We start from the raw sequence: 26,966 nt of genomic DNA, 5'->3' as shown, positions 1-26,966 counted from the left end.
TATTTTGTGCAATTATAGACAAGTACAATACAAAAAATTATATGAGAGAAAAATAACAATAAATAGGCATTATGGTCCAGTTTCAAATATGTAGAACAAAGGTTAATAATGACAACAAATATAATATAAAATGAACATTGTTATGAAATAAATAATAACAATAAAAAATCCAAGATAGAAAATAATTTATAATATTAAAGCAGTCACATAAAATCGAAAAGCTTTGAGGTTCCTATTATTTTTTTAAGCTTTTTGTTTTGTGACCTCATGATTGACAGCGTTTCAAAGAATATGATTATTTTATAAAAGCTTCTTTTGAGTTATTCTTGTCTTAAGAATGTAGAATTTTTCCTAAATAATTAAATAATTCATAATATTTTTTTTTAGAAAAATATGGGTTTTGAAAACTGTCGTGAAGTTCTAAGTTAAGAGTACTGTAAACATTTTTTTGCCATGTCTATTTTAAAGTCAGTCCAAAAAGAAATAGAAAAAGACCAATAAAAAAATGAAAAAAGGTCAATATCCTTTTTCAAGGATATCTTATCCAAGTTTCTTAACCCTCCGATTATGCTATAAAAATAAATAAATAATAATAATCTGTTATGGGTCAAATTGACCCACACTGTTTAAACACACTCAACAGGCAAATAATCAAGTGAAAATTTAAATCTCATTTCTAAACCTAATCATGGAATCAAGAGTCAAGATTCTGTTATAAACCCTAAAGGCTTTGGAGCAACCAGAAAAGAAAACGAATATTTAATATAATTTACATAAAGGCTATTATGATTGTAATGCTCTAATGATTCTAAAATGGCTCACTCCCACACTGACTCAGTGCACTCTTGCTCGAAGATTTTGTATAGAAGCACGGGGGCACGATCATTTGAATATATTCTCAGGTTTCTTGCTCAGGTATAGGTAGACATAAATCAGTATTGTATGCAAAAAAATAAATAAAATAAAAACGGTGCAGTTTTACTGTGCATATCCATTTAGGCTAGATAACATTTATCATATTTATCAAGCTAGATCATGTTTTTAGGTTCAATCATTAAGTACTTCAAACTGATTTTTTAATTATAAAGTGTAGGGGTGTAATCCTGGCATCCTGGCCAAATTTGCCCATGTGGCCCCTGACCATCATGGCCTCCTAATCATATCCTGACTGGCTTCATTGGCTTCATAACTCAGTTTCCTCTCCACCAATCAGCTGCCGTGTGGTGAGCGTTCTGGCGCAACATAGCTGCCGTCACATCATCCAGGATGATGCTCCACATTGGTGGTGGTTGAGGAGATTCCCCCCCTTCTATGTAAAGCGCTCTGAGTGCCTTGAAAGCGCTATATAAATCGGACAAATTATTATTATTATTATTTGGTGCCCAAACAGTATAAATGCTAAAGCAGTTTTTATGTATAAGGTTTGGTCAGGCAAAGTGGCTGCTATTTTCTTTTTCTTTCGCAGCTGTATTGTATTATTGTCTTGATGCTGATTTCTTTCATTGCAGGTGTAAATATAACACTGCAGGAAGGATGCACCGTAAGTTGAGTTTCTGCAATTTAGACTCAAACTCAATAGCCATGTTTCCATCCAAATATTTTATGCTAATTTTGCGTTATTGCATAAGATTATGTGATTGGATAACTGAACTAATCAGTCATATCACACTTAAAATGTACTTTTTGTCATTCTGAAATGTCTGTCATCAAAATGATTTGGTACAATTACCTCACATACTTTTGTTAATCCTAAACAAAAGATAACATGACGGCGTTTATTATAGTGTTTCTTCTGCACTTTGAGGAGCAAGTCATTTATTATGGATGAAAAAGAGCCACAGCCCAGCAGACACAGGATGTAGACTCCAACATCCGTCTGACTTTGGATTTTGGTTGAAATGAAATTTGGGATGACATTTAAATCCAACGTTGGGCAGACGTTGATTTTTGGAACACCCCCCAAAAATGTAATTAAAGGCAAAATATATGGCAGTTCACTTATAACCAGCAGTGTTGTAGTCGAGATCTGTGTTTTAAATTTAAGAGTTTCCATTATGAAAGCATTGTAGATTAATAGTAGCTAAAGCTAATTTAGTTCTAAAAAAAAAGTTCCTGGAGGCGGTGCACTAGCTTTTACATATGCATTTTGGGTAGCGCATTAGATTACGGCCCGGAAAGAACTGCATAATTAAAGTGAATTTACAGCATAACTTTCTGTAATTATAGTGTAACTATAAAGTAAGTATATGGGAATAATATGTAATATTGGGGGAATAAAGGGGTAACTATCAGGAAAATTAACAAATTATTTATACTGTAAGTATTTTTTAATTGAGGTGTAATTATACTGTAAGTATTTTTTAATTAAGGAGTAATTATCCGTGTAGTTACGGGGTAAGTACACAGCAAAAACTCCAGTGTTAAAAGTAACTCTGAAGAGGTGTTAAAGATAATGAGATAATTAAGAGATTAATTTAAGTGATGGTTGACCATTAGTGATGAACACCTGATGATAACAAGCAGAATTACTGAAGGAAAGAGTCACCAATATGGAGATCAGTGTTTGCTTTAGTTGGGCTCTTGACTTTATAACATTAATATTTGTCTGGCTGCTTTAAAGCAGCCATACAAGTGCAGAGAAAATGTGACCAAGTGTTGATGGTTATGTTTTGACATAATCATCATGAGCTGAATCACTGATGTCATTTAGAGCCTAATCTTTGAGTTAGGTTTACTTTATTGATTATAGCAGATCTGTGATTCTACAGCATACGCTCTGGTGTTTACAATAATCAGAGGGATTTTTAAAAATTATTCTCTTCTAAAAAAAAAAAATAAAAAAAAAAAAGGTTTGAATCTCTTCTCATTTAGCCACACAGAGACATCAATAATCAGCGTATGAATCTCAACAATGGTGGCCATCAAAAAGCTTTTGCAGTGGATTCCGGGTGCACCAATTAAAACTCACCCATGGCTCCCAGCATGCATTGCAGCATGCATAAATTATAAGATGAACTGATTTAGTGATTTCTTTCTATTCTCACCATTTTGAATGAATGAATGAATGAATGAGGCATTTATATAGCACTTTCAAATGTACTACAGTACACCCAAAGTGCTTCACACTCATGTCAGGGGTCTCTCCTCAACCACCACCAGTGTGCAGCATCCACTTGGATGATGCGACGGCAGCCACAGTACAACGGCGCCAGTGCGCTCACCACACACCAGCAAAAGGTGGAGAGGAGAGAGGGTGATAGAGCCAATTCATTGGATGGGGATTATTAGGAGGCCGTGATTGTTACGGCCTTGTTACGGCCTTTTAAATTACTTTCCTCTCTTGTCAACATGAGCGCGGTGTGTAAGACTGATTATTACTGAACGTAGACCTAACCTCGCAAAAGACTTTTAAAAATGCAGATCTCAACCAATCAGCATGTTCAGCGCCCAAGTCCCGCCCTCGAAAGTTCCTGAACTTTGATAAAGTACTACCTCGCGAGCAGGGCCGTTTGGAGGGGGAAATATTTACCCGGAACTTCATTTAGACCCTGGTTCCTGCGGTCTAAACACACCGAGTACCACCCAAAGTTCCTGGTTCCTGGGTAAAGTTCCTGTGGTAGAACCGGGGCTATACACTGATTCTTGATGTCTGTGAGGGTCTAATGCAACAAAATAGTTTGAAATCTTTTTTGTGCAGAATCTCATCGGTCGGCAAAACATCTTCCTTTTTTAAGAATGACTTCAGTGCCGTTCTTTGTTCTTTTCTCAGAGAAAAGCTTAACTCCAGGTCTTCCAGAGTCGCAGTCAAAGCTGATTCGAAAGACCGCCGTTCGCCAGTTTCTGTGTTTACTAGAAGCACACAAACGCAACTTGGCCGTCGTCATTATGGCCCCGCCCACCGACTCTATACAGGATGAGATTGGCCTGGCAAAAGTTTGGCGAATACAGAAGGGTATTGAGACTTGCTAGACGACACTCGCGGGTATATTAGATTTGCTGCCGCTAGGGTACGTCTAGATTTATAGGCTACACATGCCCCATATAGCTAGACATTGGTCTTAGAATTATATTAGCTGATCCAGTCACTAATCGATGATTATGTTAATCAAAATATCACTAACTCCTGAACAGATTTTCTCTGCGCTTTCTTTGCCAAAATGTGTGTTCCAAACACACAGTTAAAGCAGCCAGAAAAAATAACAAATGTTAAAAAGCCAAGGGTCAAGAGCCCAACTAAAGCAAACACTGATCTCCATAATGGTGACTTAAAAATGGTGACTCTTTCCTTCAGTGATTCTGCTTGTTATCATCAGGTGTTAATCACTAATGGCCAATCATCACTTAACTAATCTCTTAATTATCTCATTACCTTTAACACTTCTTCAGAGTTACTTTTAACACTCTTGAGTGCGGAGCCAAATAAACTCTGAGGAGAGTTAATTTAACACTGGAGTTTTTGCTGTGTATGGATGTTTCATGTAGTTACGGGGTAAGTATGAATGTGCGGGCTTTAATTTAAAATGGCTCTTGTTCCCCTCTTGTTTCATGTAGTTACGGTGTAAGTATGGATGTGTGGGCTATAAATTAAAGTTGCTCTTGTTCCCCTCTTGTTTCATGTAGTTACGGGGTAAGTACAATAAAATTACAAATGCAATCTGATATCATTTGGAAACCTTTATTTAAAAAAGGAAAAATAAAAACGTTGAAAAAAACAAAAACAGATTTAGAACACATTCATTTCTCTTGCTTTGCTCCATCCTCCTCTTGTTCCTCTTCTTTTTCTTCCTTGCCACAGATGAATCCTAAGAAGGATCCCACGTCTCGAGCTATTCTATAACTGTTACACTGAAAATACAGTGCGCGCAGAAATATCCTCACGGGTTACTCGTCTTTTACCCTCATGCAACCCGAGATGTATACGACTTTATTTCCTCAGATGAACACAGAAAAATAAATAATCTCTGCTAATTAAAACTCATTTGGGTTTCTAAGAGTTAAGGCATCAAACAGCACATACAGCAATAAGTACAGTAATCCATACGATCCCAATGGATGACTCAATGCCTTCTGAAGTTAAACGATGAGTGTTTGTAAGAAAAATAACAATATATTGCATCCGACCAGCAGTTATCTGCGTGTGCATGCAAGGGTTGATTTCACGCTTGCCTTGACGTAACTTGAAGCGGCAAGAGTGATGTGCATGCGCCGAAAAACTCTGGTCATGTGGATGTCTGATGCTGTCGTTTTTTGTAATGCTCACAACAGTATACAAACAATAACATAATATATGATAATAGCAATTAGAAACAAACAAGAATAAAATACAAGAGATGTCCCTTCTCGCGTGTCTTCAAGCGTCTTATGCACGCGCTGGTAACAGGTGATCAGATATGATTACTATATTACGACTATATGACGATTACTATATTACGACAGCATTTCTTGGTGTACTACTTTTTCTTTTAATAAATAATAATAAAAAATGTCAAAAGACATGGGATTCTTCCTAACATCCATGGTCCATCAATTGAAATGAAAAAGAAGAAGAGGAACAGGAAAAGAAAAGAAAAGAAAGAGAAAGGGACAAAACGTGTCTATTTCTGTCAGGACGTTATCATTTTAAATGAAAAGTTTATTTAAATAAAAAATAAAACGAATACGTGTTATAAATCTGTTTTGAAATCTAAAGGTCAATTTTGCGAAATTCAACACGACAGTGATCAACTTGAGCTAAGCATATTGAGTATTTATCATCTCTACTAATGGCTAAGTGTATAATATTGTAAATTTATGCTAAGTAATGTTATGTTAGCTAACGTTATATTAGGCAGCTAATCAAAATGAAAGATTACCTGTCCAGCAGAAATACAGCCAGCAATGAGTCGCTTTTCAGCCCCTTGAGGTCCCTCGGTTCTCGACATCGTTGAAAAGCCGCGCTGATATTTACTCGCGTTTGATTTCTCTGTTTATCCAAAGGCTTTTTTTGCATTGCCTTTTCTTGAACTGTCTTCCTTTTTTTTGCATTGTTTGCCTTCACTGACTGCAAAACCCTGCAATGTGAATTTTGAATGCTTTTGCTCTTCCCAGGGGTGTGTGCATGTGTGGGCAGATCCTGGTATCGAGAGAGAGTGACAGTCGCCCAAGCCAATCACTTGTTTCATGCCCGAACGAAAATAATGAGCGGTGTTTATTGCAGATTAAAAAGTCTAGAGCCACTCTATTTTTATACTCTCCTTTTCAGAGTACTTACATTTTAATTATGTATGGTGAGTTACCTCTCTCTTTTTTGACAATACATGTGTTTGCATCCCTGGAAAACATTATATGAACATTATTTTTATTTTTTTTACAAAATCATTCTGCACTGCTTGGTATCACGATATAGTTTCTCAAGACTGTTATAATTAACCACACATAAATCAAATAAATAAACACCATCCATATTCTCAAACGCTTGACCAGATCAGGGCTTGAGATTATGACATCATCATTAAACAGCTGATCATATTTTCTCTTGCCATAAGAAATGTATTTGATTACAAAACAGTTACAGCAGCCAGAGAAGAATAAAAAGACAAGTTAAAGGTCAAGAGCTCAAATAAAGGAGACACGATTCTGGAGACTTCAAATCAAACATTCAATAAATCATCAGCATCTAAACCTCTGTTAATCTCAATAAGAGCTTGTGTGTTTAGATTCATGATGTCTAAAACAGCCAGTAATAAAATGTTCAAACTAACTGTTTATTAAACGTCACTGGACTAAACACAAGTTAACAATACTTTCAGTGTTCATCCAAACACAGGAAGTAACTCTGGCAAACACACACCTACAGTCACATGTAACACACATCTGACACACGTTGTGTAATTATAACACATTAGTGTGTAAAAGGTTTCAACACACCTGTGTAAGAGGAATAACACATTAGTTGAGTTACAGGTTACACAAATATGTGTTAATGAAACAACACAGGTTGTGTGTTAAATTTGACACAGCATGTGTTGTCCCTGAGCACACACACTACATGTGCTAAAATCTACACAACATGTGTTGTCCCTGAGCACACACACTACATGTGTTAAAATCTACACATGTTTCCCTGAGCGCACACACTACATGTGCTAAAATCTACACAACATGTGTTGTCCCTGAGCACACACACTACATGTGTTAAAAACGACACAACACGTGTTGTCCCTGAGCACACACACTACATGTGCTAAAATCTACACAACATGTGTTGTCCCTGAGCACACACACTACATGTGTTAAAAACGACACAACACGTGTTGTCCCTGAGCACACACACTACATGTGCTAAAATCTACACAACGTGTGTTATCCCTGAGCACACACACTACATGTGCTAAAATCTACACAACGTGTGTTGTCCCTGAGCGCACACACTACATGCGCTAAAATCTACACAACGTGTGTTGTCCCTGAGCACACACACTACATGTGTTAAAATCTACACAACATGTGTTGTCCCTGAGCACACACACTACATGTGCTAAAATCTACACAACATGTGTTGTCCCTGAGCGGACACACTACATGTGTTAATCTACATAAAATGTGTTGTCCCTGAGCACACACACTACATGTGTTAAAATCGACACAACACATGTTGTCCCTGAGCACACACACTACATGTCTTAAAATTGACACAACACGTGTTGTCCCTGAGCACACACACTACATGTGTTAAAATCTACACAACATGTGTTGCCCCTGAGCACACACACTTCATATGTTAAAATCTACACAGCTTGTGTCATTTTTAACACATCTCGTTGTGTTGTTTTCAACACATCATGTTATAAAGAGCTCGACACACACCATCATTGTGAAGTGTATGCAGCGTTTATGTTCTCAAACAAGTTGCTAAGATTTAATTTAATTCAAAGTGCAAACTCTGTTAAATGTTATCTCGTCATGAACTTCTCTCAAAAGCAGCATCATTGATGAAGTGTTGAATTGTGAATAATTGAGTTGATAGAGTCATAGAGTTTGAAACATTGTATTTTGTGTGCACATGAGTTCTGTACTCGACTTCTGAATAACTGCTTAATAATTTAGTTTCACTTTATTTTTAAAGTTACTTCTGAGTATGTAATTACCTGACACAATTTCTGTGTTAAATGACACATTTATTGTGTTAAATTTGACACAACATGTGTTGTCCCTGAGCACACTCACTACATGTGTTAAAAATGACACATGTTGTGTCAGTTTTAACACATCTTTTTAGAGTTTACCCTACCTTTAAATCCCTACATTCAAATGGCCACAACTTTTCCAAATATTATCAGATTTCCATGTGTCACACAGTGTTGGAAAGCTTGGAGAATACACTTTCAGAATATGTGAATAATTCAAAATGCCCCAGAACAGTCTTGTGTCCCTACTTTCCGTGACTGGTCACAAATACTGCTTTCACAATTGTGATTCCAGATTCAGGACTGTTTCCAAAATCTTCTTGAGCAAATCGAGAACATCACATCTCAAGTGCTCTCTGTGAATGTAAGTCTTCAAGAGAAAAATGATAATCAAATATCTGTCAGATAATGTAGATAATAGATGATTGACATGATTACCTGTGCTGTCTTATTGGCTCTGATGATATTTACTGTGACTCTGTTTGTCTGATCATAAAACTATAGACGGTTACCAACATTTTGACTGCTGTCTTCAACGCTTCAGAGAAGATTATCGAGTCATCATCATCATCATCATCCTCATCCTCATCATCATCATCATCATCCGTCAGCCCAGTTAAACTCACTACTCATGGAAACCGTGTGTTAAAAAGCAGCGAGAAACTCATTTCTACATTGGTGAAGGCGACAGACTCGAGTGACAATGTCAGTTTTACTCATGCTGCTTTAGGTGAGTGGAGAAACTGTTATTATTGATGATGAAACTGAGATTATATATGATATCAGGGAGTTTATATAGTCTAGAGAGCAGCGGTGGATCACAGGTGACAGACGGAAACAATAATTAACTCCAGTCCTAGAGAGCCTCAGTCCTGCAGAGTTCATCTCCAACCCGATAAAACTCTCCTGCCTGTAGATTTCTAGCAGAGGTAGAAAATCCAGGGGTCAGAAAGTAAAAGTCCTGCCATATTTTTATGCCACTCATGAACTCAGTCAGCTAATTTCACTAATTTCACTAGTTCACACTTACATCAAGTTAAATAGAGTAAAGATAATGCGTATTTGGCGTGCTGTCCGGGGCAGTGCTCCGGGCTCGGAATTTGGTCCGAACCCAGAGTACCCCCTCCGTGATAGAGATACTCTAGAACTGGACTGGAGTGTATTATAGATTGTGTTGACTTCTAATAAGAGTTTGTTAGAATCAAGTGAGGAGATGGGGTGGTGGAGGGATGCTAAAATGAAAATGGTCAACGAAAGAAGGTAAATCTGCTGTATATATTATCACACCTCTTATCGTTGATTAGCTTGATGTGCTCCACTTGTGTTTAATTAGGTTTAATTTTCTGCACGTGCTCCTCCCGAAATTTTGTTAATAAAAACTTCACTAATTCTACCTCCTGTTAGCCTGATGTGGTCATACTCAATTCTAGACAGAATATGAGTCTGAAACTGCTCCATTGGGCTGTGATTATGGGGCATTTCAACCAAACCAGGAAAGACATCAGTTGGATAGACCAACAACCAATCAGAGCAACGAAGCAACGTCAACAGAGCTCAACTGTACTATGTTGCCAAGTTTGCGTTTTTTTTCCCGCAGGTTGTTTTCTATGTCCGCGGGTTGAAACGACTATTGTGTAATAGACCCATGCGTGCGAATTGTAGCAGGCAACCTTGCCAAAATAACACACATTTTACCCCCCAAAAACCTTTTTTTTTTTTTACTGACTTCAGCCACAACTTTAGATGAAATCAACTGAAGATAAAAGAAGACATTAAATCTCTGAAGATCTCATCAGAGGATTAAACAACTCCACAAACAGCATTACCAGCTTCACACATTACTAACCAGACTGACTTTATTTCTGTCAGACGTCTACAGAAGCTCTTATTGAGAATTAACAGTTTTTTTGGTTAATTTTTATGTCACCATTATGGTGATCAGTGTTTTGTTTAGTTGTGCAGTTTGACGACTTTTTTAATGTTAGTGTTTCTCTGGGTGCTGTGACTGGGTTTGCTATGGCAAGAAAAAAAACATGATCAGACGCTTTCAGCTGAAGAATATGATCATTGTGTAGTGATTTTAAAAATCATTCAGTTAACCTGATTAAAACGCTGCTGGATATTCTGTAGAGTCACAAGGCTACTGTAATCAATGACACTCAGAAGATCAGCAAATAAAACCACTCTATGATGATAACAAATCCATCATCAACCACAAGCCAACATCAACTTGTCATCATCAATGTTCTCTTGCTGTTCTCACTGTAACAAACAGTTACAGTCACCAGAGAAAAAAATATGTTTAAAAAGTCAAGGATCAGGAGCCCAACTAAAGCTAACACTGATCTCCATAATGGTGACTTCAAACAGAACTATTATTTTCAATAAACCCTTCGGTTGGGTTAAATATTTGCTTAAGACAACCCAATTGCTTAGTTAGTCCATATTTGACCCAACATTGGGTTGTTTTTTACCCAAATTATTTTTAGAGTATGTAGTGCTACTTATTAGTGCTGCATTAATTCCTGCATAGTTATCTATTAATAATGGACCATTATTATAAAGTCTTAAAGTGTTTAGTATGAAATGCATTCTGATAATATCTGACTAAGTTTCTTGCTTTAGAATCACAACAATAATCAAACAAATATGAATAATTAACATCAATCTACATCAGAGAAGAAACCCAGTCAATAGTGAATAGTCATTTAAATTGTTTGTAAGTTGGACTTTAATAATACAAAAGATAAATATTGTACTTTAATTAACATGACACATAACTTCCTGTTTGTTTTTAATCAGAGGTTGAAATCTTCATGGTTGGACCACAGGTTGCCTTAGATAAAATCCCTCGACTTGAGACGAAAAATTCTTCTGTGGACATTGATCTCATCGGGATCGCCAAGAACAACAGTGGAGGTGTGTGAAATGAGTTAATGTTTGATTTAATAAGAAAATAAGTGACAGAAAGAGCCACCACTAAACCACTAAACTACAATCACTTGAAGGTTTTGCTTTCATTTTTGTTTTTACATATTTTCACATTTCTGTCACACAGGATCAGCTGCAGTGGCTTTCATGAGTTATAAGAAAATGGGGAATCTACTGAAGGCTGACTTCTTCAACACATCAAATGACACGATTAAAACCATGATGTCCACTGTGATCTCAGCTACTCTTCCCAAAACCACCCACACTAAACTCACCAAACCAGTCAACTTCACCCTCAGACACATCAGAGTGAGAGACTGAAATGAGTTTTTGTCCAGTCTGAGAACTGATGAACATCTGAAAACATCTAATATTCAGTGTTGTAATATTTTCTGCATGTTCTTTCTTCTTTTTGCAGGAGTTCGACCCCAGCGGTTCTCTGTCCTGTGTGTACTGGAATATCAGCGAGTGGATTGTACACAGCAAAAACTCCAGTGTTAAATTAACTCTCCTGAGAGTACATGTGAGACCACACTCAAGAGTGTTAAAGTGTTAAAATAAGAGTGTTAAAGTAACACTGAAGCAGTGTTAAAGTTAATAAGATAATTAACTGATTATTGGCAATTATTGAAGATACCTGATGTTAACAAGCAGAATCACCAAATGAGAACATCACAATTCACAAGTGGACATATTTTCCATTTGTAATTGCAAAGCAACTCAGACAGTGTGTGTTTGTCCGAAAATCATAAAAATAAAAGAAACTTCACTCACACCTTTAGACACTTTAGACAACTTATCATCTGTAATTCACACATTTTTGGATCATGAGAGAAACCAGACCTGAAGGAAAGACTCTCTGGCTCAGGATTCAATCCAGGATCTTCTTGTTGTGAGGAGCCAGTGTTTCCCACTGAGACACTGTGCTGCCCTTAATCACAGATATAAGACACACTTTGACTATTTCTGTCAGAGTCAGACGTCTACAGAAGCTCTTTCTGAGAATTACCAGAGGTTTAGATGATGAGGAGTTATGGTTCATTTGAAGTCACCATTGTGGAGGGAAGCGTTTGCTTTAGTTGGGCTCTTGGTCCCCGTACGTGTGTTAGCGTTTCTTAGGCTGCTGTAACTGTGTGTGTGAAACACAAGAGTTGTGGCTGAGAAAGCAAAGCTAATGTGACATCAGATGTTGTCAGCTCCTTGTTGATGATAACTAAATCATCAGAAAGTGAGCGTCTGATGTTATTTTTTGTGTTCTTGTTTGGCACAATAGTTATTTGTTCATAGCCTCTATAATCTTGTGAATCTGCATTATTTGGCACCAATAGCAATAAAAGGTCCACCTATCCTAACGGATGAGAAAAAAAGTATGTGTACCCAATGTTTTGAGAAAATATTTCCTATGGTCACACACAGATATCAAGATTTGGCCTATGATTCACAACAATGGTGACAATCAAGCATCAGTTTTGCACTACGAAGCCACCCATCATGCATTGCAGCAGGAAGCGTTTTTGTGTCACCGTTGTTGTGAAACATAGGCCAAACCTTGATGTCTGTGTGTGATCATGGGAAATATTTTCTCAAAACATTGGGTGTATGTACTTTATCATCCTTCAGGATAAGGCTACTGGTGTCAATACTGCAGAGGCTATAAACAAAATACTATTGTAACAAATAAAAACATAATATCAGATGCACACTTTCTGATGATTTAGTTATCATCAACAAGGAGCTGACAACACCTGATGTCACTTTAGCTTTGCTTTCTCAGCCACAACTCTTGTGTTTCACACACACACAGTTACAGCAGCCTCAGAAACGCTAACACACGTACGGGGATCAAGAGCCCAACTAAAGCAAACGCTTCCCTCCACAATGGTGACTTCAAATGAACCATAAATCCTCAACATCTAATTATCTGTTAATTTTGTTTTTATGATTTTTGGATAAACACACTTTGTCTGTGAGTTGCTTTGCAATTACAGATAAAACATATGTCCACAATGAGCAGATTTGAACTAGTGTTTAACCTTGAGGTCCATGAGGGTCTATATCAGACGTGCAGATCACGTCCAAAACAGACGTCATAAAAACTTTCATTCTGGCTCCTCAGTGGACGTCTTTTCAACGTCTGCCTCTAGTGGCAAAGAAATCATTAGAATTATATTGAAAATGCTGGATCTCATGTTATAATCAACCAGATAAACCCAACTAAGAGACTCTAAATTAGTTGAGTGATTCAGATCAAGTAATGACAACATCAAAACATAACCAACACCAAACAATCAGCTTTTCTCATGGCTTGTCTGACTGTTGGTTACGGCATCAAACAAAATATAATCTTACAAAGTCAAGGGTCAAGAGCCCAAGTTAAACAAACACTGATCACCAAAATGGCCTCATTTGGTAATTCTGTTAACATCAGGTATCTTCAGTAATTGCCAATAATCAGTTAATTATCTTATTAACTTTAACACTGCTTCAGTGTTACTTTAACACTCTTATTTTAACACTTTAACACTCTTGAGTGTGGTCTCACATGTACTCTCAGGGGAGTTAATTTAACACTGGAGTTTTTGCTGTGTAGATGGTTGTTCTGTTTTAGAGACCAACAGCAGCTTCACTGTGTGTTCCTGTGTTCATCTGTCGACATTCGCTCTCATCATGCAAACCAGACGCCCACCAGAGGTACGAGAACATTTATAGAGACCGTTGAAGAAGAGCACAGATTTGGCACTCATGTACTCTGACATGTTTTCTCAGAGCGACACACTGATGGAGCTGTTTAATTTGGTGTGTGTGATCGTGGGGCTGGTGTTCTTCAGTTTGGCGCTGTTGACCTTTGCCCTTTGTCAGTGGAGTCCTGGAGTGAATAATGTGGCTCGAATCAACCTCTGTGTGAGTCTGCTGTTGGCTCACCTTCTGTTCCTGCTCACACAACAGTTCCTGAGCCTCATACGCCGTCAGCAGGTGAGAAAGATGAAGGAGGCCTACAGCTCAGCACAGCCTCACTGAGAATCATCATAACCGTCTCTCATGCTCTCCAGGTGTTGTGTGCCGTGATATCAGGTGTGCTGCACTTCCTCTTTCTCTCCGGCTTTGTGTGGATGTTCATTGAAGCTGTACTGCTCTTCATCTGTGTAAAGAACCTATCACAGATCAGCTCCAGAAAGTGGGAGGTGCTTGGCAGTCGATTCCTGTGTGTGATTGGATATATGGTTGCTCTGGTTGTGGTGGGTATGTCTGTCGGGCTGCTTCCTGAAGGATACGGCAGCGAACAGTGAGTTGGTGTTTAAAGTTAATTTGATTAGAAGCAAATAAAGCAGCTTTGGCCATTGTGACATGTCTGCCATCTGATCAAAGTACAGCTTTACACACACTGTATAAACAAATACAAGATGATAAACACCAACATTCAACACCTGAGGCCTGTTGCATAAAGCTGGCTGAACAAACTCTGAGTTTCAGAGTAGGTTTAGAGTTGACAAGTCCAGATAAATCCAACCTTGTTTGGATCAAGTTCAACCGTTTCAGTATAAGCTCAGTATAAACTTTATCTGTCATCTCAGGTTTAATCCAGAGTTTACGATTAACTCTGAAGTGCGTGCACCTGAAAGTGTGACACGTGCGGCAAACCGCCAATTACAGAGTCTGTTTGATTCACTTCTCTTCTGAAGATTGAGAGAAGGCAGCTGAAAGATGATCAGGCTATATCAATGCATGATGTGAATCAAAGAAATATGCCTAATAATGATAGGTTCACAAAGAGCTCAAATGAATACACATTGTTTAAAATAATTGTGAAAGCATGTATTATATTTATATTACTATTTGGCTACCCTTCAATTCATTTAATATTTATTTAAACTCCAATACCATTTTTTTGGATTTCCGCCTGGATTTGGCCTAGCCAAATTGAAAAGCTTCCCATTCACACATACAGTGGTCTAGGTTCAAAATGTTGGTGTCATTTTACAGGAAACCCTTTGAAGTCACATAAAACACAGCTAAAAGTCATAAACATGTAAGTATATGTTGTCTAAGCTGCCATTACCCCCCAAAAAAGTAGGCGCTTTTTGATTTTTTTGAAAGTGTGTAACTCAGGCCCTGTGTGCTCTAGGAGCCTGCAGACAGTTTAGGCTGTTTCCATTAAATTAGTGTAAAAAAGAAGTTTGTCTGTGTCATGTTGTATGACAGATTTATTCAAATAGACTGAAGGGATGACCCCCTCAGGCAAATCCAGGCAGAAATGTCACCAGAGTACACAGCAAATTTCCCAGTGTTAAATTAACACTGCTCAGAGTTTATATAATCAACACCGAGAGTGTTATAACTAACACTGAATCAGTGTTGAAATTAATTAGGTAATTAAGTGATTAACTGAGTGATGATTGAGCATTAATGATGAACACCTGATGATAATGAGCAGAATCAACGAAGGAAAGAAAAACACAAGAACTACAGCTGACTTCAGCCACAGCCTTAAATGAAATCAACTGAAGATAAAAGAAGATATTAAATCTCTGAAGATCTCATCAGAGGATTAAACAACTCCACAAACAGCATTACCAGCTTCACACATTACTAACCAGACTGACTTTATTTATTTTTAATGAACACAATAGTTTCATTTCATGTCACCAATATGGTGATCAGTGTTTGCGTTAGTTGGGCTCTTGGACCCTTTACTTTTTAACTTCAGTTTTTCTCTGGCTGCTTTAACTGTGTTTATTAAGCAAATTTGTTATGGCAACAAATGCCAAAAGAACATTTTATTTGCTGATGATGATGATGATATACTCATCATGCAGTGGCCCAAATTGCTCATTTCATTCAGAGTCTAATGCTGTGGTTATAGTTGTATTGTGTTAACTTATGTTTTATTCATAATAGTGGCCATGTGATTCTACAGCATGGAATCAAGCACTGTTGTGATAATCTAATAATATGCAGGATTTACAACAAAATAATGCACCAACGGTTTTAATCTATGGCATGACTTAGACAAATACATACATCAAGAATCAGTGTATGAATTTCAACAATGGTGACAATCAATGAAAAGCTCCATGCTGCATTTCATGCTGGTACCACCAATGAAAACTCCCCCATGGGTCCCAGCATGCATTGCGCAATGAATAAATCATGCATTAGAATTTTTATAAGTTATAAGTAGTGATTTCAGCCATTGCATGAAAATTTCATCATCATCAATAATAAAACAAAATCATATCACATTTTCTCTCAGCTTACCTTGTCATAACAAATGTGCTTTATAAACACAGTTAAAGCAGCCAGAGAAATTAGAGCTAAAAGTAAAGGGTCAAGAGCCAAATTAATTCAAACACTGCTCTCCCTCATGGTGACTTCAAATTAAACTATTAATTTAATTAAAACAGACATGACAGACATAAAGTCAGTCTGGTTAGTAATGTGTGAAGCTGGTAATGCTGTTTGTGGAGTTGTTTAATCCTCCGATGAGATCTTCAGAGATTTAATGTCTTCTTTTATCTTCAGCTGATTTCATCTACACAGCAAAAACTCCAGTGTTAAATTAACTCCCCTGAGAGTACATGTGAGACCACACTCAAGAGTGTTAAAGTGTTAAAGTAAGAGTGTTAAAGTAACACTGAAGCAGTGTTAAAGTTAATAAGATAATTAACTGATTAATGGAGTGATGATTGGCAATTATTGAAGATACCTGATGTTAACAGAATTACCAAATGAGGCCATTTTGGTGATCAGTGTTAGTTTAACTTGGGCTCTTGACCCTTGACTTTGTAAGATTATATTTTGTTTGATGCCGTAACCAACAGTCAGACAAGCCATGAGAAAAGCGGATTGTTTGGTGTTGGTTATGTTTTGATGTTGTCATTACTTGATCTGAATCACTCAACTAATTTAGAGTTTCTTAGTTGGGTTTATCTGGTTGATTATAACATGAGATCCAGCATTTTCAATATAATTCTAATGATTTCTTTGCCACTAGAGGCAGACGTTGAAAAGACGTCCACTGAGGAGCCAGAATGAAAGTTTTTATGACGTCTGTTTTGGACGTGATCTGCACGTCTGATATAGATGCTCATGGACCTCAAGGTTAAACACTAGTTCAAATCTGCTCATTGTGGACATGTTTTATTTGTAATTGCAAAGCAACTCACAGACAAAGTGTGTTTATCCAAAAATCATAAAAACAAAATTAACAGATAATTAGATGTTGATGATTTGTGGTTCATTTGAAGTCACCATTGTGGAGGGAAGCGTTTGCTTTAGTTGGGCTCTTGGTCCCCGTACGTGTGTTAGCGTTTCTGAGGCTGCTGTAACTGTGTGTGTGTGTGAAACACAAGAGTTGTGGCTGAGAAAGCAAAGCTAAAGTGACATCAGGTGTTGTCAGCTCCTTGTTGATGATAACTAAATCATCAGAAAGTGTGCATCTGATATTATGTTTTTATTTGGTACAATAGTAATTTGTTTATAGCCTCTGCAGTATTGGCACCAATAGCCTTATCCTGAAGGATGATAAAGTACATACACCCAATGTTTTGAGAAAATATTTCCCACGATCACACACAGACATCAAGGTTTGGCCTATGTTTCACAACAACGGTGACACAAAAACGCTTCCTGCTGCAATGCATGATGGGTGGCTTCGTAGTACAAAACTGATGCTTGATTGTCACCATTGTTGTGAATCATAGGCCAAATCTTGATATCTGTGTGTGACCATGGGAAATATTTTCTCAAAACATTGGGTACACATACTTTTTTTCTCATCCGTCAGGATAGGTGATCCTTTTATTGCTATTGGTGCCAAATAATGCAGATTCACAAGATTATAGAGGCTATAAACAAATAACTATTGTGCCAAACAAGAACACAAAAAACAACATCAGATGCTCACTTTCTGATGATTTAGTTATCATCAACAAGGAGCTGACAACATCTGATGTCACATTAGCTTTGCTTTCTCAGCCACAACTCTTGTGTTTCACACACACACACAGTTACAGCAGCCTCAGAAACGCTAACACACGTACGGGGACCAAGAGCCCAACTAAAGCAAACGCTTCCCTCCACAATGGTGACTTCAAATGAACCATAAATCATCAACATCTAAACCTCTGGTAATTCTTAGTAAGAGCTTCTGTAGACGGCTGACTCTGACAGAAATAGTCAAAGTGTGTCTTATATCTGTGATTAAGGGCAGCACAGTGTCTCAGTGGGAAACACTGGCTCCTCACAACAAGAAGATCCTGGATTGAATCCTGAGCCAGAGAGTCTTTCCTTCAGGTCTGGTTTCTCTCATGATCCAAAAATGTGTGAATTACAGATGATAAGTTGTCTAAAGTGTCTAAAGGTGTGAGTGAAGTTTCTTTTATTTTTATGATTTTCGGACAAACACACACTGTCTGAGTTGCTTTGCAATTACAAATGGAAAATATGTCCACTTGTGAATTGTGATGTTCTCATTTGGTGATTCGGCTTGTTATCATCAGGTATCTTCAATAATTGCCAATAATCAGTTAATTATCTTATTAACTTTAACACTGCTTCAGTGTTACTTTAACACTCTTATTTTAACACTTTAACACTCTTGAGTGTGGTCTCACATGTACTCTCAGGAGAGTTAATTTAACACTGGAGTTTTTGCTGTGTAAAGCTGTGGCTGAAGTCAGTTGTAGTTCTTATGTTTCTCTGTCCTTCAGTGATTCTGCTCATTATCATCAGGTGTTCATCATTAATGCTCAATCATCACTCAATGGTTCACTTAATTACCTAATTAACTTCAACACTGCTTCAGTGGGGATTATATAAACTCTGAGCAGTGTTAATTTAACACCGGGAAATTTGCTGTGTAATTTAGTGTAAACACATTACTTTGTGTAAAAAAAAAAAATGCCAAAGCATTGCATATATGATGCATATCTCCAGAAAGTAGAGACTCTAAGCTTTCAAAAGGTACCACATATGACATCATATCAGATGACTTATGAGTCCTGCACAGACATTTAAAATTTAAAGTATATACATGACAATGTCATTCCCGACCCTGTACACAACAAAAACTCCAGTGTTAAATTAACTCTCCTCAGAGTTTATTTGGCTCCCCACTCAAGTGTTAAAAGTAACTCTGAAGAAGTGTTAAAGATAATGAGATAATTAAGAGATTAATTAAGTGGTGATTGACCATTAGTGATGAACACCTGATAATAACAAGCAGCATCACTGACGGAAAGAGTCACCATTATGGAGATCAGTGTTTGCTTTAGTTGGGCTCTTGACCCTTGGCTTTTTAACATTAGTTATTTTTTTCTGGCTGCTTTAACTCTGTGTTTGGAACGCACATTTTGGCAAAGAAAGCACAGAGAAAATCTGTTCAGGAGTTAGTGATGTTTTGATTAACATAATCATCATTTAGTGACTGGATCAACAGATATCATTCTGAGACAAATTTCTAGCTATATGGGGCATGTGTTGATTTTACATGATTGATTACAACACCTGATTAAAATTGATTGATTAAAATCCCTCTAATTATATTGTAAACACCAGAGCTTATGCAGTAGAATCACACAGTAGCTATAGTCAATAAAGAAAACCTAACTCAAAGATTAGGCTCTAAATGACATCAGTGATTCAGCTCATGATGATTATGTCAAAACATAACCATCAACACTTGGTCACATTTTCTCTACACTTGTATAACTGCTTTAAAGCAGACAGACAAATATTAATGTTATAAAGTCAAGAGCCCAACTAAAGCAAACACTCATCTCCGTAATGGTGACTCTTTCCTTCAGTGATTCTGGTTGTTATCATCAGGTGTTCATCACTAATAGTCAATCATCACTTAATTAATCTCTTAATTATCTCATTATCTTTAACACTTCTTCAGAGTTATTTTAACACTCTTGAGTGTGGAGCCAAATAAACTCTGAGGAGAGTTAATTTAACACTGGAGTTTTTGCTGTGTACAGGGTCCATGGAGTTTAAGTGGATTTTTATATGAACATAGTATATGATTTCAAAGTGATTATAATTCATATCATATAAATATAATAAATAATTAGCACCAAAAGATGCACAATTTTATTTCTAAAGTTCTCACTATAAAGTGCTTTAATTTGGAATGAGAGAAAGAAGGGGTGTGGCTTTATAGCATCTTTACTTGCAGGTGTCCAGTTTGGGTTTGCGATCTCTAACCCAGAATAAAATCGGCTCCAGAGCAGGTTAGCCGTGTAGTGTCAGTTACCATGATGATGAACACAGATAAAAACCAATCTACCTTCTTGAGCCCGAAAAAACAGAGTTTTCTCGAACTAATCTTGAACTTACCTGGGTAACAACTGAAACAGCTTTGTGCAACAGGCCACTGGTTTCTATTGCACAAAACTAGGATGAGAGATTAAAATGGGATATCTTGGTGATCCTGGCTCAGTTTATCCACTAATGTAAAGTTATCTTTATTGTTCTTGGTGTGAGTCAGCCTTCACGTTTACACGACAACGGTGAACTAAATTTTGCATTCAGATGACAAGATCACCATGATATCGTGGCTTAATCCCTTATCCTTGTTTTGTGCAATAGGCCCCAGAAATAGTATTTTTGACAGATTCATTCAGTTTGTGTTTTCCTCTAAACAGCTGCTGGATTAAAATGGATAAAGGTTTTATCTGGAGTTTTCTGGGTCCTGTTTGTGTCATACTAGCAGTAAGCACATTTCTTATTTATCATGATTTTAAATATATAATAAAGAGAGAACATGGTGATTTAATTGTAATTTTTCTACTTTTCAGTTAAACACGATTCTCTTCATCAACATCATCATCATTCTGAACTCAACTCTCAAAAATCTGAACGCTGAAGTTTCACAGATGAGACAAACCAAGTAACAAACATTATGATTTGAACACTCACATAAAAAGTCAATAAAGGCACATTAACAAATTACCTCAAGGGGTAATATTAATAATTAATCCAAGTTGTTATAATTAGATATAAATATTTTGGATGAATTAATCAGATAAATTTAATCAGAACACATTTGTTAAATGACCTCGCGCTGTTAGTTTGACTTTTTATGGTCAGGGAAGTTGCACATGGCTCACAAGTTGCATCAGACCGGGTTTCTGGACAGACACACACACACACACACACACACACACACACACACACACACACACACACACACACACACACACACACACACACACACACACCAGGAGAAGGGAAGGAGGAAGGTCGCTGTCTCTTTCTGTTGTGTTTGTGCTTTGGTCACATGTACTTTTGTCTCAGTTTCCCGCCACCTGTCTGTTTCACCCTCATTAGTCTAGTTTAGTTCAGCTGTGTCTTGTTCATTAGCTCGTTTCTGTTAGCTATTTAAGTTCCTCTTGTTTAGTCACTCCTTTTCTGGTCTGGTTGAGTTATGTTAAAAGGTGTTTGGTGTTCTGTTTCACGGTTATTTGAATAAAAGCCTATTTGTCTGGAAGTCCTGGATCTCCTCGTCTCTGCTGCTCCACACATAAAGGTGACAGAAGCCTGGACCAAACTGCCAGAACTTCGCATTCCAGATGGGCATCTTTCTGACCCCAATCTCTCCCTTGTCCCCAGCTGAAATCTCTTTGGTCGAGGATCACCCGTGTAGGCTTCGGCAGAACGGTTTTCTACTGGAGAGGTATGTGGAGGAATTTACTGAGCTCGCTTATCTGGTGGACTGGCCAGATGCTTCGTTGTACGTGTTTTTTCTGATGGGTCTGGACGAGGACACTATTCGCTTTCTTGAACCTGCCTGTTCGTTTTCCCTAGTCGAGACTATCAATCTGATTTTGAGTTTAAATGGTTCTGAGTTCGAGATCGAAGAGGTTCATACGAATAGGTGTTCTCCTCGTCCAGCACTGTCAGAGAGACATGCGGCCTGGCTAGTTTACCCACAGCCAGTTTCCTCTGCCTATCCCTCAGTGCCAACCTGCCAGCCTCTAAGTCCAGACGGCCGAGGAGGAGGGCCGAGGCTAAGCCCTTGATTCCGGCCAAGGTAGCCACGACTCCACTAGCGCTACGTTGGCTTATAGACTTTGGGGACTCTGCTCCATGCCTCCTGAACTCCTCTCTAGTCTGCCACAAGCCCTCTGCTCCGGCCCTCGACGAGCCCTCCGCTCTGGCCTTTGATGCCCAAAAGAAAATGCTTTGACTATGGAAACGGGTGGCCATGTACCTTTGGGTGGGACTCCTGAGCCGCAGAGGCCCCCGACCTGCCATGGCCACCCATGGCTCCACCCTGGAGGCCCTCAGTCAAGTCCCGGTGCCCTGAAACTATTAAAGATTCTTGTAATAGTATTATGTTCCATTGGTATCAACATAGTATGTACACAATCATTTAGCTCATTAAAATGCAAATTCGTAGATGATACCTGACATGGGGTAGGTGAGGTTACATTAAATGTCCTATCAGACATGGAAGACATGCATGAAACAAAATACAGTACAAAAGACAGTAAAAATCATGCTCACAATGCTCTTCCACATTCATTCATAATAAAACTTCTATGAAAGAGTCTTTTTATGGGCACTATGTGTGTTTCAGGAGGAGTGTGGAGTGAGAGTTGACTCTCTCACATTCTTCTTGGGTCAGAAATGGCTTTTCTTGTCTTGGTGTTAGTAACTCTTCAGGGCTTGTCCACCGATATCTTGGTGTCTCGTTTGTTGCTGATTGAGGGGTTTTAAAGATTATTTGTTAAATATAACACACTTGTGTCTTATTCGTCTCAGTCATTGCTCTCTCTTTCTCTGCAGGATTATGATATTTAAAACACTGGCTCAGTTTGTGGTTTTTGGTTGCTCCTGGATTCTGGGTTTCTTCAGTAATGACAGTAAGACGCTGGAGATCCTCTTCCTGATCGTGAACTCCCAGCAGGGAACCTTCATCTTCCTGGTCTATTGTGTCCTCAATGATGAGGTCAGACATCACTCAATTTACCACCATATTCCATTCAAAACTGAATATGAAAGACTATTACAGTTGTTTTCTTACAGGTCCTGTTCTTATTTTGTCAATCTGTGTCTTTTAGAGGGAAATGTCAGAGGCAGTTGTTTAATCTGTTACTATTCTTCCATTTTCTTCCTGTTACGGAATGTTCAAACGAGCCAAAACTATTCAAACTCCAACTGTCAGAAACTCTAAGTTAAACAGACACAGTCTGATCTGTCTGAATACACGGCATTAGGGCCTTCAAATGCCAAGCTTTTAAAACCACTTCAAACTTTAGGCCCAGATTTCTTAAGCTTTTTTCTGGTTTGCCTCTGTAGTTAGTAGGGATGCACAGAAATGCAAATTCTGGACCGAAACCAACAATTCTGGACGCACTTGGCCGAAAACCAAAACTGAAAAACACTTATTCTATTTTTCTCACTGAAGGTCAGACAGCAGTACAAGAAGTGCTTCAGATGTCTTTGCTGTGGACACAAACAACACTGAGGACTACAGCATCATCTTCAGGAAATAAAAATTACTGCTCATCAATATACAGGTTATGCTGTCATGATTCCAGTCTGTCTCGTGGTTAAGGACTTATGTTGAAGTGTGTCTTTGTTCACTTCCTGTGTTTAGTTCCTGGTTGCTCTTGTTCCTTATTTCCTGATCTGTTTCCATAGCTACCGTTGTTTGTTACCATGGCTACTCATTACCTACACCTGTCCCTCATTTGCCCCTTGGTTTCCTTGTGTATTTATACCCTGTGTTTTAGGCCCCATCCACACAAAGCCAGAGCTTTCCCAATCCAACCCTTTTCATTGTTTCAAGAAATATCTGCATCCACACGAGAGCACTGAAACCGACTCAAAACATGGAGAAGTTATGGCTAGAGTTCTTGTACAGCAGTGGTAGGAGGTGAGGCAAAATCTCACGATAAAATAACAATAAATATATTTCCTACTTACCAGATTGTTTTATTAATGCCTACACCTATCCCAACCTTAAACCTACCTGTACTATAATGCAAATACAGTAATGAAATGACGCAATATTGCTGAGCACCTGCCTAGTGCCCGTAGCCGTATCCCTTTAGTCTTTCCTGTAGGGGACGTGGAGTGATGGCATCACCGTTTCACTAAATATATAGATTGGCTGTACATACCAAACCGCGAGGATGCTTTATTTATGGCAGACCTGTGTGGACGAAATGTTGATACAGTACAAAATTGTTGTGTGGACGGTGCCTTATACCATGTGTTTTAGTTGCCTTGTGTCAGTCGTTGTCTTTGCATGTTTTGTGAAGCTGTTACGTTCCTGTTGAATTTTGTTCTTGTTCCTGGTTTGGATTCTTGATGTGAATTATCTTTGTGTTTTTTTGCCCCTTCTCTTCCCTGCTGCTTCATAACAGATATTACAGTAAAATACATAATCAATGATGTCCATGTTAAATGTAGTCTCAGCCCATTTCTGATACATGACTCTTGATAGTAAAGCTGCAAATATTATTGATGTAGAACTTCTGAACTGTGTTTAATCTTCTTTGATACACACAATATTTTCATGGTGGAGGGTGAAGAGGATATTTTTACAGACTGAGTTCATTGTTGAGCTCAGAAAGCTCCAGGAAATCACTGTTTCTTCTGTAAGGAGCTTTTAAATATTCATATGGCAAAATATATTTTCAGAAGGGAAGGTCAGAGGTTTTATAGTTGCATTTATCTTTATAACTAAACTATTATAATTATATGATCTGCTGATATCTCAGTCTGTATGTGGTTTGTATTTTTGTATTAAAATATGATTTTTTTTGTTGTTGCTTTAATTCAGGTTTAATTTTAATGCACTTTTTGTTATAGTTATGTCTTACTAAACAGTGTGATGTAATAAGTGGGTTTGTGAACACGTTTTTCCACATTCCAAGAAAGAGAGATCCCGTCGAATCTGAGAAAAACTAAACTAATGATCAGTTATCAGCCAGATTCATTGAGTGATGGCTGACCATTAGTGATGAACACCTGATGATAATGAGCAGAATCACTTAAGGAAAAAGAAACACAAGAACTACAACTGACTTCAGCCACAGCTTTAGATGAAATCAACGGAAGATAAAAGAAGACATTAAATCTCTGAAGATGTTTTCTACTATACATCTTCAGAAGCTTTTATTAAGAATTAACAGATTTTATTTTTTGTCATGATGACTTTTTTTAATGTTAATGTTTCTTTGGCTACTGTAACTGAGTTTGCTATGGCAAGAATAAACATGATCAGATGCTGTCAGCTGCTCGATGATCAGAATATGATCATTGTGTAGTGACTTAAATCAGCACTAGGTAACTTTTCAACCTTCATAATATATATTCAAGACTCTTGTTATACATTATACATCGACTTACAATAGGTTGAATGACACGTCTGCCATAGCTTGATGGGGTCTGTATTGTTTTTAATCGTACTTTTAAACTTCCGGTTTCGGGTAGTAACCCGAGAACAAAAAGAACTACAACATTTGACTGCTTTACGGCATATACGTCACTTCCACCAACACCCACACTTCCTTACATTCGGATGTGCGAGCCCAACTTTGTTCGTCGGATAATATAGTCATGTCCGAAGCAGCACAGACAAATAAGAAAGAAAAGGTTTTGTTGGAGGAAAGCAATAAGAGGAAACGAAAAAGTGATGGGATTAAAGGCAGGACGAGGATCAACATGTGACCAGCGTTTGCTTGTTGGCGTGAGCTGAAGGAGACGTTCCCGACCGATGCTGTCATGCTTGTTATGATGATTACCTACCACTCAAACATTGAACTGAAGTAACATATAGATTATGTAAAACGGTAACCAATAGACTACTATAATGACGCTGGCTTGTAAACGTGAGCATCGTGATTATTTGGCGTTTGAAAAAAAATAAACCAATGAAATTATATTCATATGACATGCTGAAACATATGCCACTGACTGTATCTGGGATGAAGACATTTCACACGCGACGGCAGAAGAACATCTGCATGTGAACTCCTCCTGCAGTATTCACGGGAACTGTTAGTGCTGCACCAACCCGTGGGGACGCTTTTATGAAGTTATTTGGCCCGCCCCGCACCACTGTATATATTTTTACAACCCGCCCCGCACCCGCGACCATAAAATAGACATATGGGGTCCGCGGGTTATGAGACGACCCGCACATTACTAGTTCAGGGCTATGAGGGCTGTCATGTCAACAAATGCACGCGTGATGGCATCCCCTGAAGTAGGATGACAGAGCTTGCGACAGAAGTTCAGGACATCATTTTTTCCCAACTGTAGGGGGACCCCGAGAGCAAAAGTAGCCAAGTGCTGCTTTAATTAGCCAATCTTATGACTGAGTATGAGCAATAAATTATTAACTTCATTTTATTGTGTTTCTAGAAAAGATCCAGCACAAGTTTAAAAACAGATTGTGCACTAAACTCCTGCAAATTTCTCTTGAACAAAGACATCAAAAATCAGCCTATGAATCTCAACAATGGTGACATGCTTCACGCTGCAATGAATTCTGGGAGCCATTCATGAGTTTTGAATGATGCACCCACAATGCGTTGCGGCATGACGGATGTCACCATTGTTGAGATTCATAAGCTGACGCCGGTTTCACACTGCACGCGTAAGCAGCGCGTATCTTTTTCGGTGCTCATGTTAACAGATTAGTGCATTCACACTGGCAGCAGAGGCAGCGCAGCGGCGCGTAGCAGGAGCAGAGCAGAAGCGTCAGTGCCGCGATCATTTCGGCACCGGGTCTATTTTTGAGGCGCTGCTCATGATGAATAAAAGTAAAGCCACAGTACATTGTTCTGATCAAAATTAACCTGGTTAACATGAAAAATAACACATTTAACCATGAAATAATTTAGTGAA

The 26,966-nt window shown here is 38.1% G+C and overlaps 1 pseudogene; it reads left to right on the top strand.

Annotated features, from left to right (window-relative positions):
* Positions 1-24,875, top strand: part of LOC137072782 (putative adhesion G protein-coupled receptor E4P) — a 32,156-nt pseudogene extending 7,281 nt beyond the window's left edge.
* The last annotated feature ends 2,091 nt before the right edge of the window (positions 24,876-26,966 follow it).

Source organism: Pseudorasbora parva, chromosome 4, assembly GCF_024679245.1.
Source record: "Pseudorasbora parva isolate DD20220531a chromosome 4, ASM2467924v1, whole genome shotgun sequence".
Classification (NCBI taxonomy): domain Eukaryota; kingdom Metazoa; phylum Chordata; class Actinopteri; order Cypriniformes; family Gobionidae; genus Pseudorasbora; species Pseudorasbora parva.
This window is presented reverse-complemented; position numbering and strand designations above follow the sequence as displayed.